The sequence below is a fragment of the Lissotriton vulgaris genome, chromosome 3_1 (genome assembly GCF_964263255.1).
Source record: "Lissotriton vulgaris chromosome 3_1, aLisVul1.2, whole genome shotgun sequence".
In the NCBI taxonomy this organism is placed as follows: Eukaryota; Metazoa; Chordata; class Amphibia; order Caudata; family Salamandridae; genus Lissotriton; species Lissotriton vulgaris.
In genome coordinates, this window is record NC_141689.1 from 534,623,713 (window position 1) to 534,640,240 (window position 16,528).

The 16,528-nt window shown below is 43.3% G+C and overlaps 1 protein-coding gene and 1 long non-coding RNA gene across 2 annotated transcripts in view; both read right to left on the bottom strand.

Annotated features, from left to right (window-relative positions):
- BTF3 (basic transcription factor 3) overlaps positions 1–5,116 on the bottom strand; it is a 94,690-nt gene extending 89,574 nt beyond the window's left edge. Inside the window, exon 1 of the mRNA XM_086960794.1 lies at positions 4,830–5,116. The gene's annotated coding sequence lies outside the window, so the exon portion shown is untranslated. The remainder of the gene's footprint in view (positions 1–4,829) is intronic.
- Positions 5,117–5,899: 783 nt separating this feature from the next.
- Positions 5,900–11,815, bottom strand: LOC147726749 (uncharacterized). Its single transcript, XR_015309287.1, has 2 exons — positions 6,515–11,815; positions 5,900–5,944 (listed from the first exon to the last, which is right to left on the bottom strand). It is a non-coding gene; the product is annotated as an uncharacterized LOC147726749 (long non-coding RNA).
- Between the last annotated feature and the right edge of the window lie 4,713 nt (positions 11,816–16,528).

Genomic DNA, 16,528 nt, shown 5'->3' on the forward strand with positions numbered 1-16,528 from the left:
TTAAAAGAATGACATCATCTGCATATAGCAGATTTGATATGTGTTTATCTGCAAGTTTGGGTGGGTGTGCATTTATGTTGTTCAAGGCCTCAGTTAGATTAGTTAAAAACAGATTAAATAATAAAAGTGCCAATACACAGCCTTGCTTCACTCCACCTAGCTTTGGTATTTTCTCACTTAATGAACAGCCGTTCCCAATACGTACTCTAGACCAAGTTTTTGTGAGTGAGTGAGTGCTGGTATTTGTAAAGCACACTAATGCCGAGGCGTCTTGGCGCTATGCAGGGTAACGTACTGAAAGTACTTGCCACTATCCTATCTAGTGAAAAGCCATGTTTTAATTTCCTTCCTGAACCACAGATGATTGGAAATTTGCCTTAGCTGTTGAGGTAATGCATTCCAAAGCCTAGAGGCCAGATGGGAGAAGCTCTTCCCTCACCAACGTGGTCTATTGATCTTAGACACCAAAGCCAGCCCGCGAGAGGCAGACCTCAGCGGGTGGGTTGGCATGTACCTTGAAAATAGATGTTGAAGATCGGAGGCCCCCGCTCCCGCCAGTGCTTTGTGCACTAAGCACAGGGCTTTGAAGTCAATCCTCCTCTGGACTGGGAGCCAGTGTAGCTGCCTGATGGCCTGTGAGGTGGAATGATATTTGGGCAAACAGAGTAGCAATCTGGCAGAGGCGTTCTGGATAGACTGCAATTTGGCCAGTTGTGCACACCCTTCTCCCAAATAAAGGGCATTGCCGTAATCTATTCTTGAAAAGATAGTGGCGATTATAACCGTTTTCCTAAGATGGTAAGGGATAAACAGCAAGATCTTTCTCAGCCCCTTAAGCACAAAGAAACAAGCAGACACTACCTCGTTCACCTGTGGCCTCCAAGCCAGATCTTTGTCAAAAGTGAACCCAAGGCTCCTTGCTTTCACCACTGGAACCGGACAGGCTCCCGCCGTCGTAGGCCACCAGTTGTGGTTCCAGATGGATGCTTTTTCTGTCTAAATTCTAGGACTTCTGTCTTCTCTGTATTCAATTTTAAAAAGTTCAAATTCATCCACTGCATGACAGACGACATACAGCAGGCGAAATCAGCGGGTTTGAAGTATACAGAATGGGACATGGAAACAATCAGCTGGGTGTCATCAGCGTATGACACCAGCTTAAAGCCCAGGTTCTTTATTATCTTGGCCAGAGGGAAGACATCAATATTAAACAGGGTAGGTGATAACGCAGAACCCTGAGGAACTCCTCCCGGCAGGGTAAAGTTGTCTGACTGATGGCCGTTCCAGGAGACAACTTGCTCCCTGTCCGACAGGAAGACAGTACACAGAAGACTGATCCGATATATTAAAAGTGGGGGAATCCCTTGTGCATGTAACTTTCCCCATAATAGATCTCTATTGACAGTCAAAAGCGGATTTAAAATCAACAAAACATAAGAATAATGATTCATTATTTGAAATTGCTTTTTCAATTAGAATAGAAAGTGCCAGGATATTGGAAGTTGTACCAAGTCCTTTAATAAAGCCGGTTTGGTGGAAGTATGCTGTTCCTCTTTACACAATCGGATAGGATTGTTAGCAGATGGGCTGCAAATAGTTTTGCATCAGTGTCCTGAAGGGTTATTAAACGCTGTGACTAGGAGTTGTTGTGTCTGGGAGAGATGTTCCGCCCTGGGGAGCTGACTAGACCGACAGCATCAGCGCCGTCAGGTGTGTGGTCCGGATGAGTTTATATTGTTGCTCTGCCTGAGGTGTGCGTCACGCCGGCAGCTGCAGGAAGCAGAGCACGTCTGCATTATGAAGCAGGAGGGTGAAACCACCACAAGCCTGCACTGTGTGTGTTACTGGTCAAAGCTCTGAGCTACAGTCGCTAAAACACATTATCATCTCTCACCCACATGCAAAATGCTCTCAGGTACGAGCATCTCTCGCAGACCAGTCAACGGCAGCTTCATGCATTGAACACATGCAAAGTTCCGAACCACGTGCTGTAAGGCTGCCTCCCCAACACATATGCTTTGGAAGGTGGTTTGCACTGTTTTGAATCCGGAGGCCTAGCCACAATGTTTACCTGGATGTCTTTCAAAATGATGACTGAAATGCGCTGTGAAAAGGGAGTGCCTCACACAAGAAAGGAGAAAAAGGAGCTCAGGGCCTTCAAGCACGATGTTGCTAAGTGCAGTGTCTCTTTTTTAAAGCTATATTATAGACTGATAATAACACTAATAGTCAAACTAAACTGCATATGATGGTTTATTTATTTGAATTAGGATTTGCACTGCTCTCATTCCTTGTTCGAATGTTCTTGTTAAATCACTTTCCACTTCCTCCTCCGTTTCTAGCACGTAGACGCACACACACTTTGTTAATCGAACAATTAAAAATCTGTATTTAATTATTTTTTGGTTCTTCCATCTCTCATTTCTAAGCAATTTGGATGTGAATGTTGATTTGTTGAACCCTGCTCGTGCTTGCAATTATTGACCGCATGCCGCCCACAAAGCTGAGAACACCAGTACTCCACTTGACTTCATACAGTTAACTTCAACATACTGGACTTTCCATGTCATATAGGACCAGCTGACTAGAATGGTCTTAAATTGAGGTGCAAACCCATGGGGAACCATGGTGTTTATTGAGCAGCGAGCTGCTCAACGGAGATCCACATGAAGTGCTGACATTCTGTGAAACAAAGAGATAGACCTTCCAAGTGGGGATGGCATGCAATCCGGACCTAAAAAGGTAAAAAGACATCTCCTTTTCAACATTGGCTCTCGTACATTCCTTTGGGATAAGGACTGTAGAACACCCAATACTTGCTACTGTCATGCTGCTTCACTTCAGCCATGCTCTTGCATGGAAGCTCCCATATTGCAACTGTCCAAGGTCGACTAAATTAACCTTTACCACCATGTGCTAGTTTTCTAGTGCTTGTATTTCAGCAGTACCAGTTGAGGATGTGGGTGGAGCAACTAGAGTAAGTGGGTGGAGCCACCTGCTTTACAAATTAAGCACTGCTTCAGGTACAGGAGAATGTAAAAAGCAGCATACCATACATTACACATTTACGTATGACAGAAGGGTAAATTAAGTCTATAAAAATGGTACATGTCACAACTGCTGGAGAAGCCAGATTGTAGCTCTAGTGTTCTTGGCCTAGCTACATTATACCTCTTCTTATAACCTCCACTTGCACCAAACTCGAAAGGCAACCATATATGACATCTTTCCTTCCACCAATCAAATCATTAACACACAAAATCCATCTACCGGTGCTTTAAATGATCAACTTTCAGAGGCTTCTTCTTATTCCCTCTAATACCGTAACAACTCTTATACCCCTTGCCTAAAACCACAACCGAATTTCTGTTTAACTCGCCAGCTATCACCACAAAACTGCTATGGAAAAGTCATCCAGGACAGTCGCAAACAGCTCTAATACACCTTCACTTTTACCAGCAGCTCCAATGCAGGATCAACCCATGATTCAGCAATGATCCTGCAATTATTTCAGTAGTGGGTAACGCTCGGATGAACACTAGCAATTATGACCACTATCTCCTTGTGCATCAGGACCTGTTATCTGCCGCTGGACACACATAGTAATCACAGAATCGTACGGAGAGGATGTGTCAAATCGTCACCGACCACGAACGTCCACCAGATGAGATTGGGCGCATCCCTTGCATCACCATGGTGAATTCAAACATGTCACTACTACTCTTCCATAAATCACAATCACATAACAAATCAGGGATTCTCCTGTGTAACAAGACTTTAATATTCACTCCCCTTCACACGCCAAAGAGACTGGGTTGCAACAACAAATGTTAGAATAGTATTTACAATTTACACGATAATACGTGAAATTTGCAAAGCACTTTTTACGTTTCTCCTGGTAACAGTGTTATCTACAATCGCATTCCAAGAAGGGTATTGTATCTGCAGGAAGGAAAGCGTTCTGACGTCGGCAATTATAAAGCCTGCGTAAATTAGACACCAAATAAGAATTTGCCCCAAACATAACTAGATATAACACAATATATGTTAAGAGTACAGACATTAACGAAGGAGGCGGCAGCAGGACACGTGCATGAATGACCACTGAATCCCAATTGTGATCGACTTGTATTACCAAACACATGAATTTAGGACAGGGGGTGGCTCCACTTCACTTGCTAGCACAAGGCACCCGTGCCACCCTCGCCAGGTCACAAACAAGAAAGAGTCCATCGCATGAACCGGTCAACCCAAATAGGTAGTAAGCGCTATGTAAATGATACAACTTAAGATGCATCTCTACTTGGCTATAAACAGCCTTAAGTCCACAAACCACAGGTTTTTAATACAAAATATAAAAATCAAATATTATCAGCCAATTACTTCATATTGTGCCCCTACCTAGTTTGCAGAATGCACTCACTTACCTAAAAAAGTCACTCCTACCCCATTCTGAGGCCCTCTCATTTCAATAAAAGCTCCCACAGCTGGTCACACAACTTCCTCTAGGGATGGGTATGTCACTTACTACTACTGAAGAGCCTCGCCCTCTTCTATTCCCACCCGTCACATGCACTGGCCTGCTCACCGCAACATTCGCCCATCAACTGTAGCCGTCACCTTGTTCCGCTGCACCCACTACCTCACGCACATTATGACCCATTCCCCTACCCGCTCTTCTTCTCGGGACAGCTGCCTGTAATGTATTCCGGGGTCCTGAGTTTCCCCCGGGTGGTGGGATAGTAAAGATCACCAGTAGGATAACTCTGATGATCCCGCACAAACAGCACGTAATGAAATAGCTAAACGCTTCACTCCTACGATCATACCTTTTCCTCTGGCGTGTGCACTCCAGGTGTTCTGCAGTTGATGAGTTTAAGGCTCCACACTGAGCCGCGGGCCAAGAAAAGGCACACACGAGGGGGGAAGATGGCAGTAGAGGAAGACCGGAAGCGACGCACCGGCCCACGTGACCCACTCTAGCAGTCTTTCCTCTGTTTCCTTGACCATGATGCGCAGTACGAGTCGGATAAACTCCGGGTGGGTGGGGTGGGGTGGATTGGAAGGGAAGCTGAAAAGCACCCTCGTTCCAGGGGGGACTAGACAGACCAGTCCCATGTTTTTCTCTAGATAAACACTTTTAAACTAGTCCGGTCACAAGCAGCGGCCATGTTAAGGTCAGGCTGTTTATATATGTATGCTTTTGCTTTAGAGTAGCAGTCGAATGGAATTGATTTTTATTACGTTTATATATTGTCCTTCCACGGAGGATGACAAAACAAATCAACGCAAGAAAATATATCACACGATAAAAGGGTACATAAAAGCTATTATAAATCCAATTCTGCTATGTCAGAGAGCACGATAAGCTTGCGTAGATTTTTTGTACAATGTTAAAAATACACACTTAAGAATCTGCTAGGACAGTGCTTAGGTCAGACCACTTACTTCCCACCATACAACACCTTACTGGTGTGTTGGTACCTGCACCTAGCGCCCGTTTACATCCGATTACTAAATATTTACGGTTGTTATACTTTATATACTATTTTAATATTCAATGCCTATTTTAATAAGAAGAATGCTTGCAGTAAGTCTAGTGTACCACTGGCAATCGCTCAGGGGAGGCAGGGTGACATAGCAGGTGAAAGAACAATGGGTGGGTGTTGTGTTCATTTGTTATCACACTCGGTCTTTCCTCACAACACTCTCTCTTCTCTGCTAGACCCCTCCTTTACATGATGTCACCAGCTGGAACGTTGACAGCTGGAAGTTCCACAGTGACAGTTGAGCAGTCTTCCAACTGTCACATGGCATTGGTATTACAGCCTTCCGCACTGTTAACTCCTGTATTGGTGTGTTGTTCATAGAACTTAAATAAAAGAGTATATGTCAATACTCACTGCTTTCGGCCGTCTTCTTAACAATAATGGCGACGAGGTAGCTGGACAACACACCGGGGAATCCACCAAATTAAAGAATTAAGGATAAATTAATGTAAGGAAGCAGACTTTCTCGAAAAAATACCTACAGAAAACATCTGAACACAGGAAAGAGACAAGCGAGGAAATAAGGCAAGTCGAAAGCTTGTGGAGATGAGAGGTAAAGGAAAGAGTTAATCGATTTAAGAGAAGGAGTGACGAATGTTAAAAGTGAAGGCTGGCAGGAGAGAGAAAAGAAAATATAAATACTAAGGAAGTGTGGAGAGTGTAAAGGAAGCAACCGGGGTGAAGAGAAATTATCGTTTCACCAGGGTGAGCTTAAGCGAGTGGAAATTGTGAGCAGAAATGTAGGGGAAGAGTGTTTGAAAATGCTATAGGCTCACAGAAAAGCATCCACAGAGATCAGCGGATTAAAGTAAAATAAGAAGAGCGTGTCGCACGTGAGAAAAATTCAGGTGTTGGATTTGAGCTGTGGCGTTTTGGAAAAGTCATTGAGGTGACGAATGAAACCATTGGTGTTACGGAAACCGGCAAAGATAGAAAAGTAAGTGGTATATCAAAGAGACTGGTACCGGAGAGTTTTGTGGTAAATTCACATCAGCGCAGGTCTACATAGTAAAGCAAACTTCACAGGAATTCTCTTCAGGAGTTGTGGCGCAGTGTAACTCGGCGGGGTGACGTCAGACACATCGGCGCCATATTGAAGGAGGGAATTAACCGGTCTAGTTTTGTTACGCACAGGAAGCGTGCGTCGTGCCATGTCAGGAACCAGGAGGATGAGACTGTTTTAGTGTATAACGAGTTGGATAGTAGATTATCGTTCCGACAGGAATTAAAGGAGAAATGGACATTCTTTGCTCAACTGGGTGTAAAAAGTGAAGCGCATTAGAAACAGGTGAGAGTAATACAAAGCCAGATTCAAGTACAAGTTTAAAACAAATTTCAGTATTACAGTAGAAGGATCTAAGCTGTTAAGATACATTGGCATTGTAGGAGTAAAAAAAAAAACAAGTTTGAGTGAAAATATAGATTATGGCAAATATTTACAACCTACAGCCACCAGAAGCATTTTTGAAGGGTGCAGGACCACCATTAGTAAACTGGGAGGAATGGAAAGAGTACTTTTGTAACTACATTTCGACATTTGATAAGGGGGAAGAACCACTTAAACCAGAGGAGAAAAACAGATACTGTTACATTGTTTGGGAGCTGGTGGTTTAAAAGTGTACAATAATATTACGAAAAAGTTAAGAGAAGGAGGGGAGAGAAATGTTTTCAATGATGCCATAGAGGACTTAGATAATTATTATAAGACAACGGTGTGTGTTGCTGTACACAGATATAATACATTTTACAGAAGAAAACAAGGTAAGGAGAAAAGTTTAGAGGACTATGTATCAGCATTAAAAAAAAAATGCGCTAACATGCAAATTTGAAAACATGAATGATGACCTCATTAGGGATCAGATAGTAATGTGTGCTGCCAATCCCAAAATACAAGACACACTATGGGCAAAGGGTGAGAGAACACTTCAACAAGTCATTGAGATCGTAAAGAAAGCGGAATTGACTGGGCGTTGCGCTAAGGAAGACATCAGTGAAAATAAAAGTAAAACGGATGACACAAAAGTAGTGGCAAAAATTAGCGGAAAGAAAAATAGGGTAACGGATTATAAGTACAAAGAAAGGGAAGGGCAAAAATACAAAGCTAAACAAGAACAATTAAAATGTTACTGTTGTGATAGCAACAAGCATTTAGCAAGCGACTGGAAATGTCCGGCAAGGAATTACAAATGTACAAAGTGTGGACTAATAGGGCATTTTCAAAAACCTTGTAAAAGGAAACAATGGGCGAATGTAAAATATGTAGATGATGAAAAAGAGGAGGAACAAGAATCTTCGGATGACTCGGATTACAACCTATTTGTATTAAACGTGACGGAAGAAAGTGAAGGTGAGGAAACAGAGACGGGTAAAAAGAAGAAACACATGTGCAAAGTGGAGATAGGAGGTTTGAACATTGAAATAGTAGCAGACTCCGGTTCACCCTGCACCATAATCAACTGTGATGTGTGGAGAGAAAAATTCAAAAGAAAATTAGGAGGGTACATGGAAAAACCTGATATAACTCTAAAAACTTTCACGGGCGAACCAATTGATCTTATGGGTTTTAGGGAACAACATTTTACATTCAAGGACAGAGTAAAAGCAGTAAGTTATATGTAGCTGCTTCTGGCCCTTAAGTGCTTAGGTGGAAAGACCAGGGTAAACTTGGCATCACCCTTAACCCCAACAGCACAGAACCCGTACTAGTATTACAACAGGACAAGATAGGGGGTAGTGACTTAATTGAAAAATTCCCTAAAGTATTTAATGGCAAAATAGGTAAATTAAGGGGATTCCAGCACAGAATTAAACTTAAGGAAGATGCTGTTCCCTGTCTACACAAGGTAAGACACATTCCTTTGACACTTAGGGAAAAAGTTAGAACAGAAATCAACAAGTTACTTGAAGCAGAAATAGTAGAACCTAAAGAATCTTCCTAATAGGTTGCACCACTGGTGGTCGCTAGAAAACCTAATGGAAAAGTGAGATTATGCATGGACTTGCGTGACCTCAATAAAAATATACTAATTGACCAATACCCACTACCAAGAATTAATGAGATGCTATCGCTAACTAAAGGCATGACTGTGTTTTCAACCATAGACCTAGACGCTGCATACCACCAGGTTCCTTTGCATCCAGAAAGCAGGCACCTCACCACCTTTATCTCACCATTTGGATGTTTCAGATTCAAAAGGGTACCTTTTGGTTTAGGGGCGGCGGCGGCGTTATTCCAAAGACTAATGCAAGAAATTTTGAAAGGAGTTAAAAAATTACTCATCTTCCAAGATGACATACTGGTAATAGGCAGAGATCAGTGTGACCATGACAAGAGACTGGAACAAGTACTGAAAATTTTGGGAAAATGTGGAATGACAGCAGAGTACAAGAAATGCAGGTTCAGTAACAAAACTGTCACATAACTGGGTCATGAGATAACCCACGAAGGAACAACACCAAAAAGAGAATTACTCAGGGCAATTGAAGATGCTCCAGACCCACAAAACAAGGAAGAACATAGAGCATCCCTAGGATTGGTGGAGTACTACTCCAAATTTGTAAGGAACTTTTGAACAAAAACTTACAGCATGAGAACTCTTCTAAAGAATAAAAACAAATTTGAATGGACACAGTGTTTTTAAGCAAGTTTCAAAGAACTATAAAAAAGAAATTTGTGAGGCTCCTCCCCTGCAAGGGTTCAATACCAATCTGGACTGTGTGGTGACTACGAACACAAGCGGAAAAGGTATTGGAGCGGTCCTCACCCAAATAGAAGCAATGGAAAAGAAGTCACCATCGCATTCGCATCTCGCTCTTTAACTAGCACTGAGGAAAAGTACTCAGTTATTGAGCGGGAGGCATTAGCTTGCGTGTGGGGACTGGAACATTTCCGCCAGTACATTTGGGGGAAAAGGGTCATTTTACATTGCGACCATAAACCTTTAACCAAAGTTCTCACAGTTAAAGGGTTATATAATGCATCTCCGAGATTGTCACGATTATCTATGAGACTGCTGGATTACAATTATGATATACAATACTTAGCAGGAGTAAAAAATGTTGTAGCGGATTTCCTAAGTAGGCTACCATTACAAAATGAGCAAAAAGGACCTCATGGAGAGGAACTCTGTGTGGCAAGCATAAACAAAGAATTTCCTAGCATACAGAAAGATGAATGGAACAGGGAATATCTTAAGGATGAAACATTACAAGAAATCAGTAAAATGATTGTAGAGGGATTGCCAAAGAAAATATATCTTAAAAATGAGTTGAGACCTTTTTGGGAACTACGTAGTGAATTATCCGTGGAGGAGAACGTCATCTTAAGACAGGGAAAAGTGATAACACCTAAAAAACTAAGAGGAAGAATAATCTTTGCCATGAAGGACATCTAGGCATTAACAAAACCAAACAGAGAATAAAAAATTGGTATTGGTGGCCAGGGTGTGATATTGAAATTGAAAGAGCGGTAAGGTACTGTATCCCTTGTGAGAATTCTGATAAAACACAGGTAACTCTCAAACCACCTCTACAACTGTGAAAATGCCCAAACATGCCATGGGAGAGAGTAGGAATAGATACAATGGGACCCATACAATTTCATGAGGAACAAGTAAACATATTGGTCCTAGTAGATCACTTCTCGAAGTGGCCAGAAATAAAGGTTTGCAGGAAAGTGGATGCAACTGACGTTGTCAGCTTCATGGACGGTGTATTCACGAGAGAAGGAATACCGAAAACAATAGTAAGTGATAACGGAAGTCAATTCACTTAAGACATTTTTAAGAAGTTCATTGAGAGAAACGGAATTATCCACAAAACAACATCTGTTTATCAACCGGCTGGCAATGAAGCTGTGGAACGATTTAATAGGGTAATAAAAGGGACCATTCAATTAGCTAACAAAAATAGACGATGTTGGAGGAAGGAAGTCAACAAAATGATATGGGGATACAGAATAACACCAGGAATGAATACTCTGGTAAGCCCATTCGAAATGATGAGAGGAAGGACTCCTATTTCCAAGGACAATATTGGATGGCTCAAGACGGCAAGGAGAACAGAATGGTCGGCTGAAATGGTCAGAAAAAGAATTCAAGAGGCACAAACTCTGTGCAAGGAGAAATTTGACAGTAAACATACAAGCAAAGAAATCAAAATAATTGGAGACAGAGTGAGAGTCAAAAAAGTGGACACATTGGAAAGGGACAGAATAGGTTCACAGATCCCCTAATAGTAGAAAAAGTATTTTGTAACTCTGCGCTCCTTAGCGATGGAAAAGTCTGGCATGCCTCCTCTATTTCTGTTTGTACAAAACCTGATGTGATTCCACAGAAGACCAATGAGGGTAAACACGTGGAGAAGGAGGAAAATATCACTGAACTAGACAACTATGGTTGGTTGTGCGAAGAAACTGAGGATTCAGACGGAGAAGGAGATATCATATCCAGACCAACAAGTAGCAATGCTAGCAGAGAGGGAACTGACCTTGAACTTATAGAGTCCATTGGCGAATACAGAGACATTAGCTCTTCTGACTCAGAGATGTCACCTGGCTCTAATGACTCTACCACTACAAGAGAAAAACAGGATGGTGAGGAAAGTATGAGTAAGAATAGTGATATCACGCGCTTCTAAACAGTTTGCTGGAGTATTTGATTTTTCGGGAAGCCTCTTTTCAAGCAGACCGGGAGGTTTGAGCTATCTATGTGACCGGGGGCATCGATGCACTGAGGAGCAGACTACACTTCCCAGCAGCCCTTGCTTTGGCGCATTCCGCAGGCGTCATCCAACAGGCGCCAGGAGGAGTTATTAACGTACGGGGACTTGTGCATCGCGTGTGACGCTCTTCTAAACAGTTTGCTGGAGTATTTGATTTTTCGGGAAGCCCCCTTTCAAGCAGACCGTGAGGTTTGAGCTATCCATGTGACCGGGGGCACCGACGCACTGAGGAGCAGACTACACTTCCCAGCAGCCCTTGCTTTGGTGAATTCAGCAGGCGTCATCCAACAGGCGCCAGGAGGAGTTATTAACGCACCAGGACTCACACAGCGCGGGACGCGCGCGGACGTGCCCGGGCGCTGCCCGGGAGCTGCCCGGGCCAAGGGCGGGCTCATCCGCGCACGTCGAAGCCCGGAGGAGGCTGGGTTGGGTCCCCCCTCTGTCATCTTCAAACTGGATTCCATATACAGTTGGTTAGTGACTGATATTTGTGGAAGTTTGTTTCCTTTTTGAAGTCCCCTGTTTCTTTCTTGGTAATCAGGTCTTGGTTTAAAAAAAAAAACAATAATAATAATATGAGTAAGACCACGCAAAAGGGGGTGGTTGGGACACTCAATGCTTGCCTCTTGAGAGCCGAATCTGTTCTCATTAAAGAGATCGAGCTCACCCAAAGAAGACAATCTATTGATCCCCGTAGAGCATCAGGTGGGGCACCCCCTATTTGTCCACAAGAGGGGGTGGGTTCGGTGATCGATACATCATTGCAACCATCTCCTGGCCGGTTTCCTTCGCTTCATCACCCCATCATGTAGCAAGTGATCATAACACCGTAATTACTTCTCCTGACATGATTTTAACACGCCAGCAGCGCCAAACGCATGCAAAAAAGGGTGAGGGTTGAGTCCCAATTCCTTCAAAAGAGAGGAAGGCGGTTGGGCTCCCTACTACCCTGCATCAGGCTATTAAAGTGGCCAAAACTAAAGGTCCCCAGTGGAAAGAAAGGCCACCTACAAGAGGATTCTTCTCCTAATATTTCCAGTCCGATATCTATTAGCTCCCCGATTAGTTCTAATCAGATGCTCAATGATATGGAGGTGAGGCTCACTGCCAAATTTGAAGAACTACTACAGGCAAAGCTTGATCCGTTGGTATTAAAATTGTCAGACGTCAGTCAAAGATTAGCTAATATCGAGCAGCAATTACAGAGTAATACACTTAGTAGTCCCACTATTCCTATTGAAGCATTAGTTTCAGCTTCAAATACTTCTGCTGTTCTACCTACTAGTACTAAGGGGGTGGCAATGACTAGTGTGGTAGTACCCCCAGAATCCAACGGGTAATTCATTGGTTTCTGACACATTAGCAACCAGTAGAAGAGATTTAAAGGGGAGCAGCACTTATAACAGGACACCACGGGGTGGTTTGAACAGTCACTACTGTAATGAACCTCTTAACCTACCCCCCGAGGCAACGCCCTATACTATTGTCCTCACCAATGTACCCCATCTACAATCTGGTGTTGAGGAAAACTGGGCTTCTTTGAGGAATAAGGCCCACCATTTAATAGATTCCATAACAAGGTTAGGGGGTCAGCTATTCGGGGGTTACAAAATGGCACGTAGAATCGCATGGATAGGCAAATCAAAGAAAACAAGTAGAGGTGACTGTGTGGTGGTCAATTTTGGGTCTTCCAATCTAGTTAAGACAATTTTAGATAGGGCTGGCTCACGGTATCTGAGTGAGGAAGGTATAAATATCCTACCTCTGGGGTACTTTTACCAAGATACACGGTTTGTGCAAGCGCCGAGGGTTGTTAATTACCGTGCACCACCAGCCCAGGGGATATATGAGTATTCTGTCCCAACTTTCAATAGATTTGAATCATTTACTAATTTGGAAGACATTGATTGACTGGGTTCTGCGTCCCAGCCAACCAATGCACACCCACGAAGGTCTGAGGAAAGTATCAGTAGTGGAGTACACAATACCAGTGGTTGGGGGAATCGAGTGTCTGACTCTAGTAGCATGGGTGGTCTGGAAATACCGGGGACTTGTGCCTCTGTTAGGGCTTGACCCCTTGCTAGTAGTGATAATGTTCTACCCCCTCCCATGTTAATCTGCGATTCAAGTCCACAGTCAAGTATACTTTTGGAGTTTCCAGCAGTTCTTAAAAAAGCATCTTGGAACATTGCGGGGCTTGTAAGCAAACTAGTCTCCACGGAATGGACCACATTTATTGAGGAACAGGATATTGTATTCTTTCAGGAAACCTGGGCAGTGGAAAAGGTGTTCTTTGATGGGTATATTAACTTTTCCAAACCAGCAGTTCAGGGAGAAAGGGGTAGACCTAAGGGGGGGCCTGTCAATTTGGATTAGGCAGTCCCTCTCTTATACTTTAGAGGGGATTGTTATTGATTCACGGGACATTAATATCCTCAAGTTATCTTATGGTATTACCAAGGACATAGTATTTATCAATGTTTATTCAAGGGGTCAGCAAGGTGGGAAGGTGTCCGACACAGTAGACCTCCTAGATGTTTTTTTAACACAACACAAAGGGAAGAGCAACATTATAATCGCAGGGGATTTTAATTGCACTTTCGAACCACTTGACTGTGAGGATATGAATCTTAGTTTTGAAGAGAATGATCAGTGGTTAATCCCACCACTGGATCTTACTCCCATAAAAGAGTGACCAGAGCAGCACTCCAGCTAAAAGCCCTGTGCCTAGAACATGGGTTAAGAGCAGCTAATGGCTGCACAAAGTCCGACAAGTTTGGGGCCCCAACATTTAGCAATGGGCATCGTTCTAGTCGTATAGACTACTTTATTATCAATATGGAACTTTGGCCAGAAATGCTGGATATGATGGTGGCCTGAGACTGACCACAATCCACTTGTGGTCTCTATGCCGGCCATTAACCCTAAACATTTAGAAGGTCCGCAAAATAGTCCAGATTTCATAGAAGGCCATTTGTCTAACGACACCAGACGTCTTAAATGGTGTAAGGTTGCACATGACCCAGAGAAATTGCGGGCTATGAGTAATCTTGTAGCGAATTCCATTGTTACCCTCCAGGCAGAGGCGGAATCGGGACGGAATTTTGCAAAGACACAAGCTTCTTTTTAATCAATTGAAAGGTTTTTTTATTACACATAATTCAAAAAGCCGAGTATCATCTGTGTGCAAAGCAGCTATATGGTATAACTCCAAATGTCTTACTGCTTATAAATTACTGGCAGCCGCAATTAGGGGTAAGGACCAGGCCTCCATAAGAGAAAAGCGGCAGGCCTACAAGGTTGCTAAATTTAATGCTAAACTGCAATGGGATGAGGCTCATTGGGCGGAACTTCTCCATGCCTGCTCTGGAAGGGATATGACACGATTCTGGCACCTGGTGAAACGGGGGAGTGGGGACCCCGGGAAAGTTCCCTTAATCCATGTGGAACCTGATGGTTGGGTTTGCCACTTCAAAGGCCAATTTGCTAATAACGTGGGTACTAGGGAAGCCTTTGTTGTGCCATTACCCTCTCTTCCACTTAGTGTCTCCATTAAGGAGGTAGAAGTAGCCCTCCTCAAAACTTCAAAAGGAAGAGCTCCGGGTCGAGACTGCATTCCGGCAGATATTTTTGTACAAGATCTGGCATCCTGGGCAACATATATCCAGCTTCTGATGAATGCCATTGACAAAGGGGGAGTAATTCCTAGTTCCTGGGCTGGTGCTGTCATCCTACCTATTTTTAAAAAAGGGGATCGCTCACTACCAGGAAACTACAGACCTATAAGTCTGATCGATTGCATTCAGAAAGTTGTGGCCGGAGTGATACTTGGTAGGATACAGGCATGGATGGATGATTGTCACATCCTGTCAGATCTACAAGCTGGCTTCCGAAGTTGTATCAGTACAGTGGACCAGGTGTTAAGGTTCATTCTTATATATTGGCGTACTGTTACTCTGGGGAGAGGTTCCATCTACGCAGCATTTGTGGACCTCAGGTCAGCTTTTGACTTAGTCCCGCGCTCAAAATTGTGGCATAGCCTATTAAAGCTGGGTATGCCATCGGAAATTTTGTCTTTTGTTGTTAAATTGCATACTGACACCTTTGCACAGGTTAGGTGGGATATGGCAGGTCACACTACCGACAAGCTCCCGGTACAGAAGGGGGTCAGGCAGGGGTGCGTCCTTGCACCCACCCTATTTTCCATCTATATAAATGGGGTTCTGAAGTACTTTGAAAACTGCCCTACAGATGCCCCCAGTTTAGGCGGAAAAAAGATCCTACTCCTAATGTTCGCCGACGATACCCTTATTGTATCTAAAACAAGACAGGGCCTACAACGTGCCCTGACAAGATTTGAAGAGTTCTGTGAGGATCATGACCTCGTTGTCAATGTTGACAAAACGAAGTTCATGGTTCTCCAGAACTCTTCGAAACACATCGGTGAAGTAAGAATGCAGGAGGGTGCTCTGGAGCAGACAGAGACTTTTTCATATCTTGGGGTAATCCTAGATAAAAAGATGTGCTGGAAGCCCCAAATTGACTGCCTTATGGTCAGACATGCCGTACTCTTGGGTGTCCTGCTTAGGGAGCATAGTCGGTCCCACACCAAACCCGTGGCCCCAGTATTGCAGATTTACAATTATAAAATCAGTGCCGCAATTTTGTATGGTTCAGAGTTGTTGCCGCATGTGAAACTGGAAGTGCTGGTGATAGCACAAAACAAATTCTTAAGAGCATTAACGGGTTTGCCGCAATCAACCCCCCTAATTCCTCTTTATATGGACCTGGGGTGTCACTCCATAAGAGATGTTGCCCATTACAGATCAGTATTATACTGGAGAAGACTTTGGGTGACTCCCGAACCAGCCAATTATGTGCAGGCTGTGCGGGAAATTCGGGATATGGATGTGAACAAAAAAATTGAGTCCTTTAGGGGTGTTAAAAATATACTCAATGAGTTGGGACTGAACCAGTTGTGGACTTCCCCAGAGGGAAGTGTCTTTCCAACTAAAACTGAGCTAAAGACAGCTTATTGGCACTGGATTTATTCTTGGCAGTATACATCATCCAGTAGTCTCTCTCTGTCCAGTACCTTCTTATATATTAAATCCGAGCCAAGTTATGAACGGTACTGGGATTTAATTTCCTCAACTTGTGATCGAAAATTTTTCCACCAGTTCAGAGTGGGCACTTTACCCACCAAGGCTTTTGTTAGAAAGTGGTCTAATTTTCATGCCAACAATAGCAAATGTCCT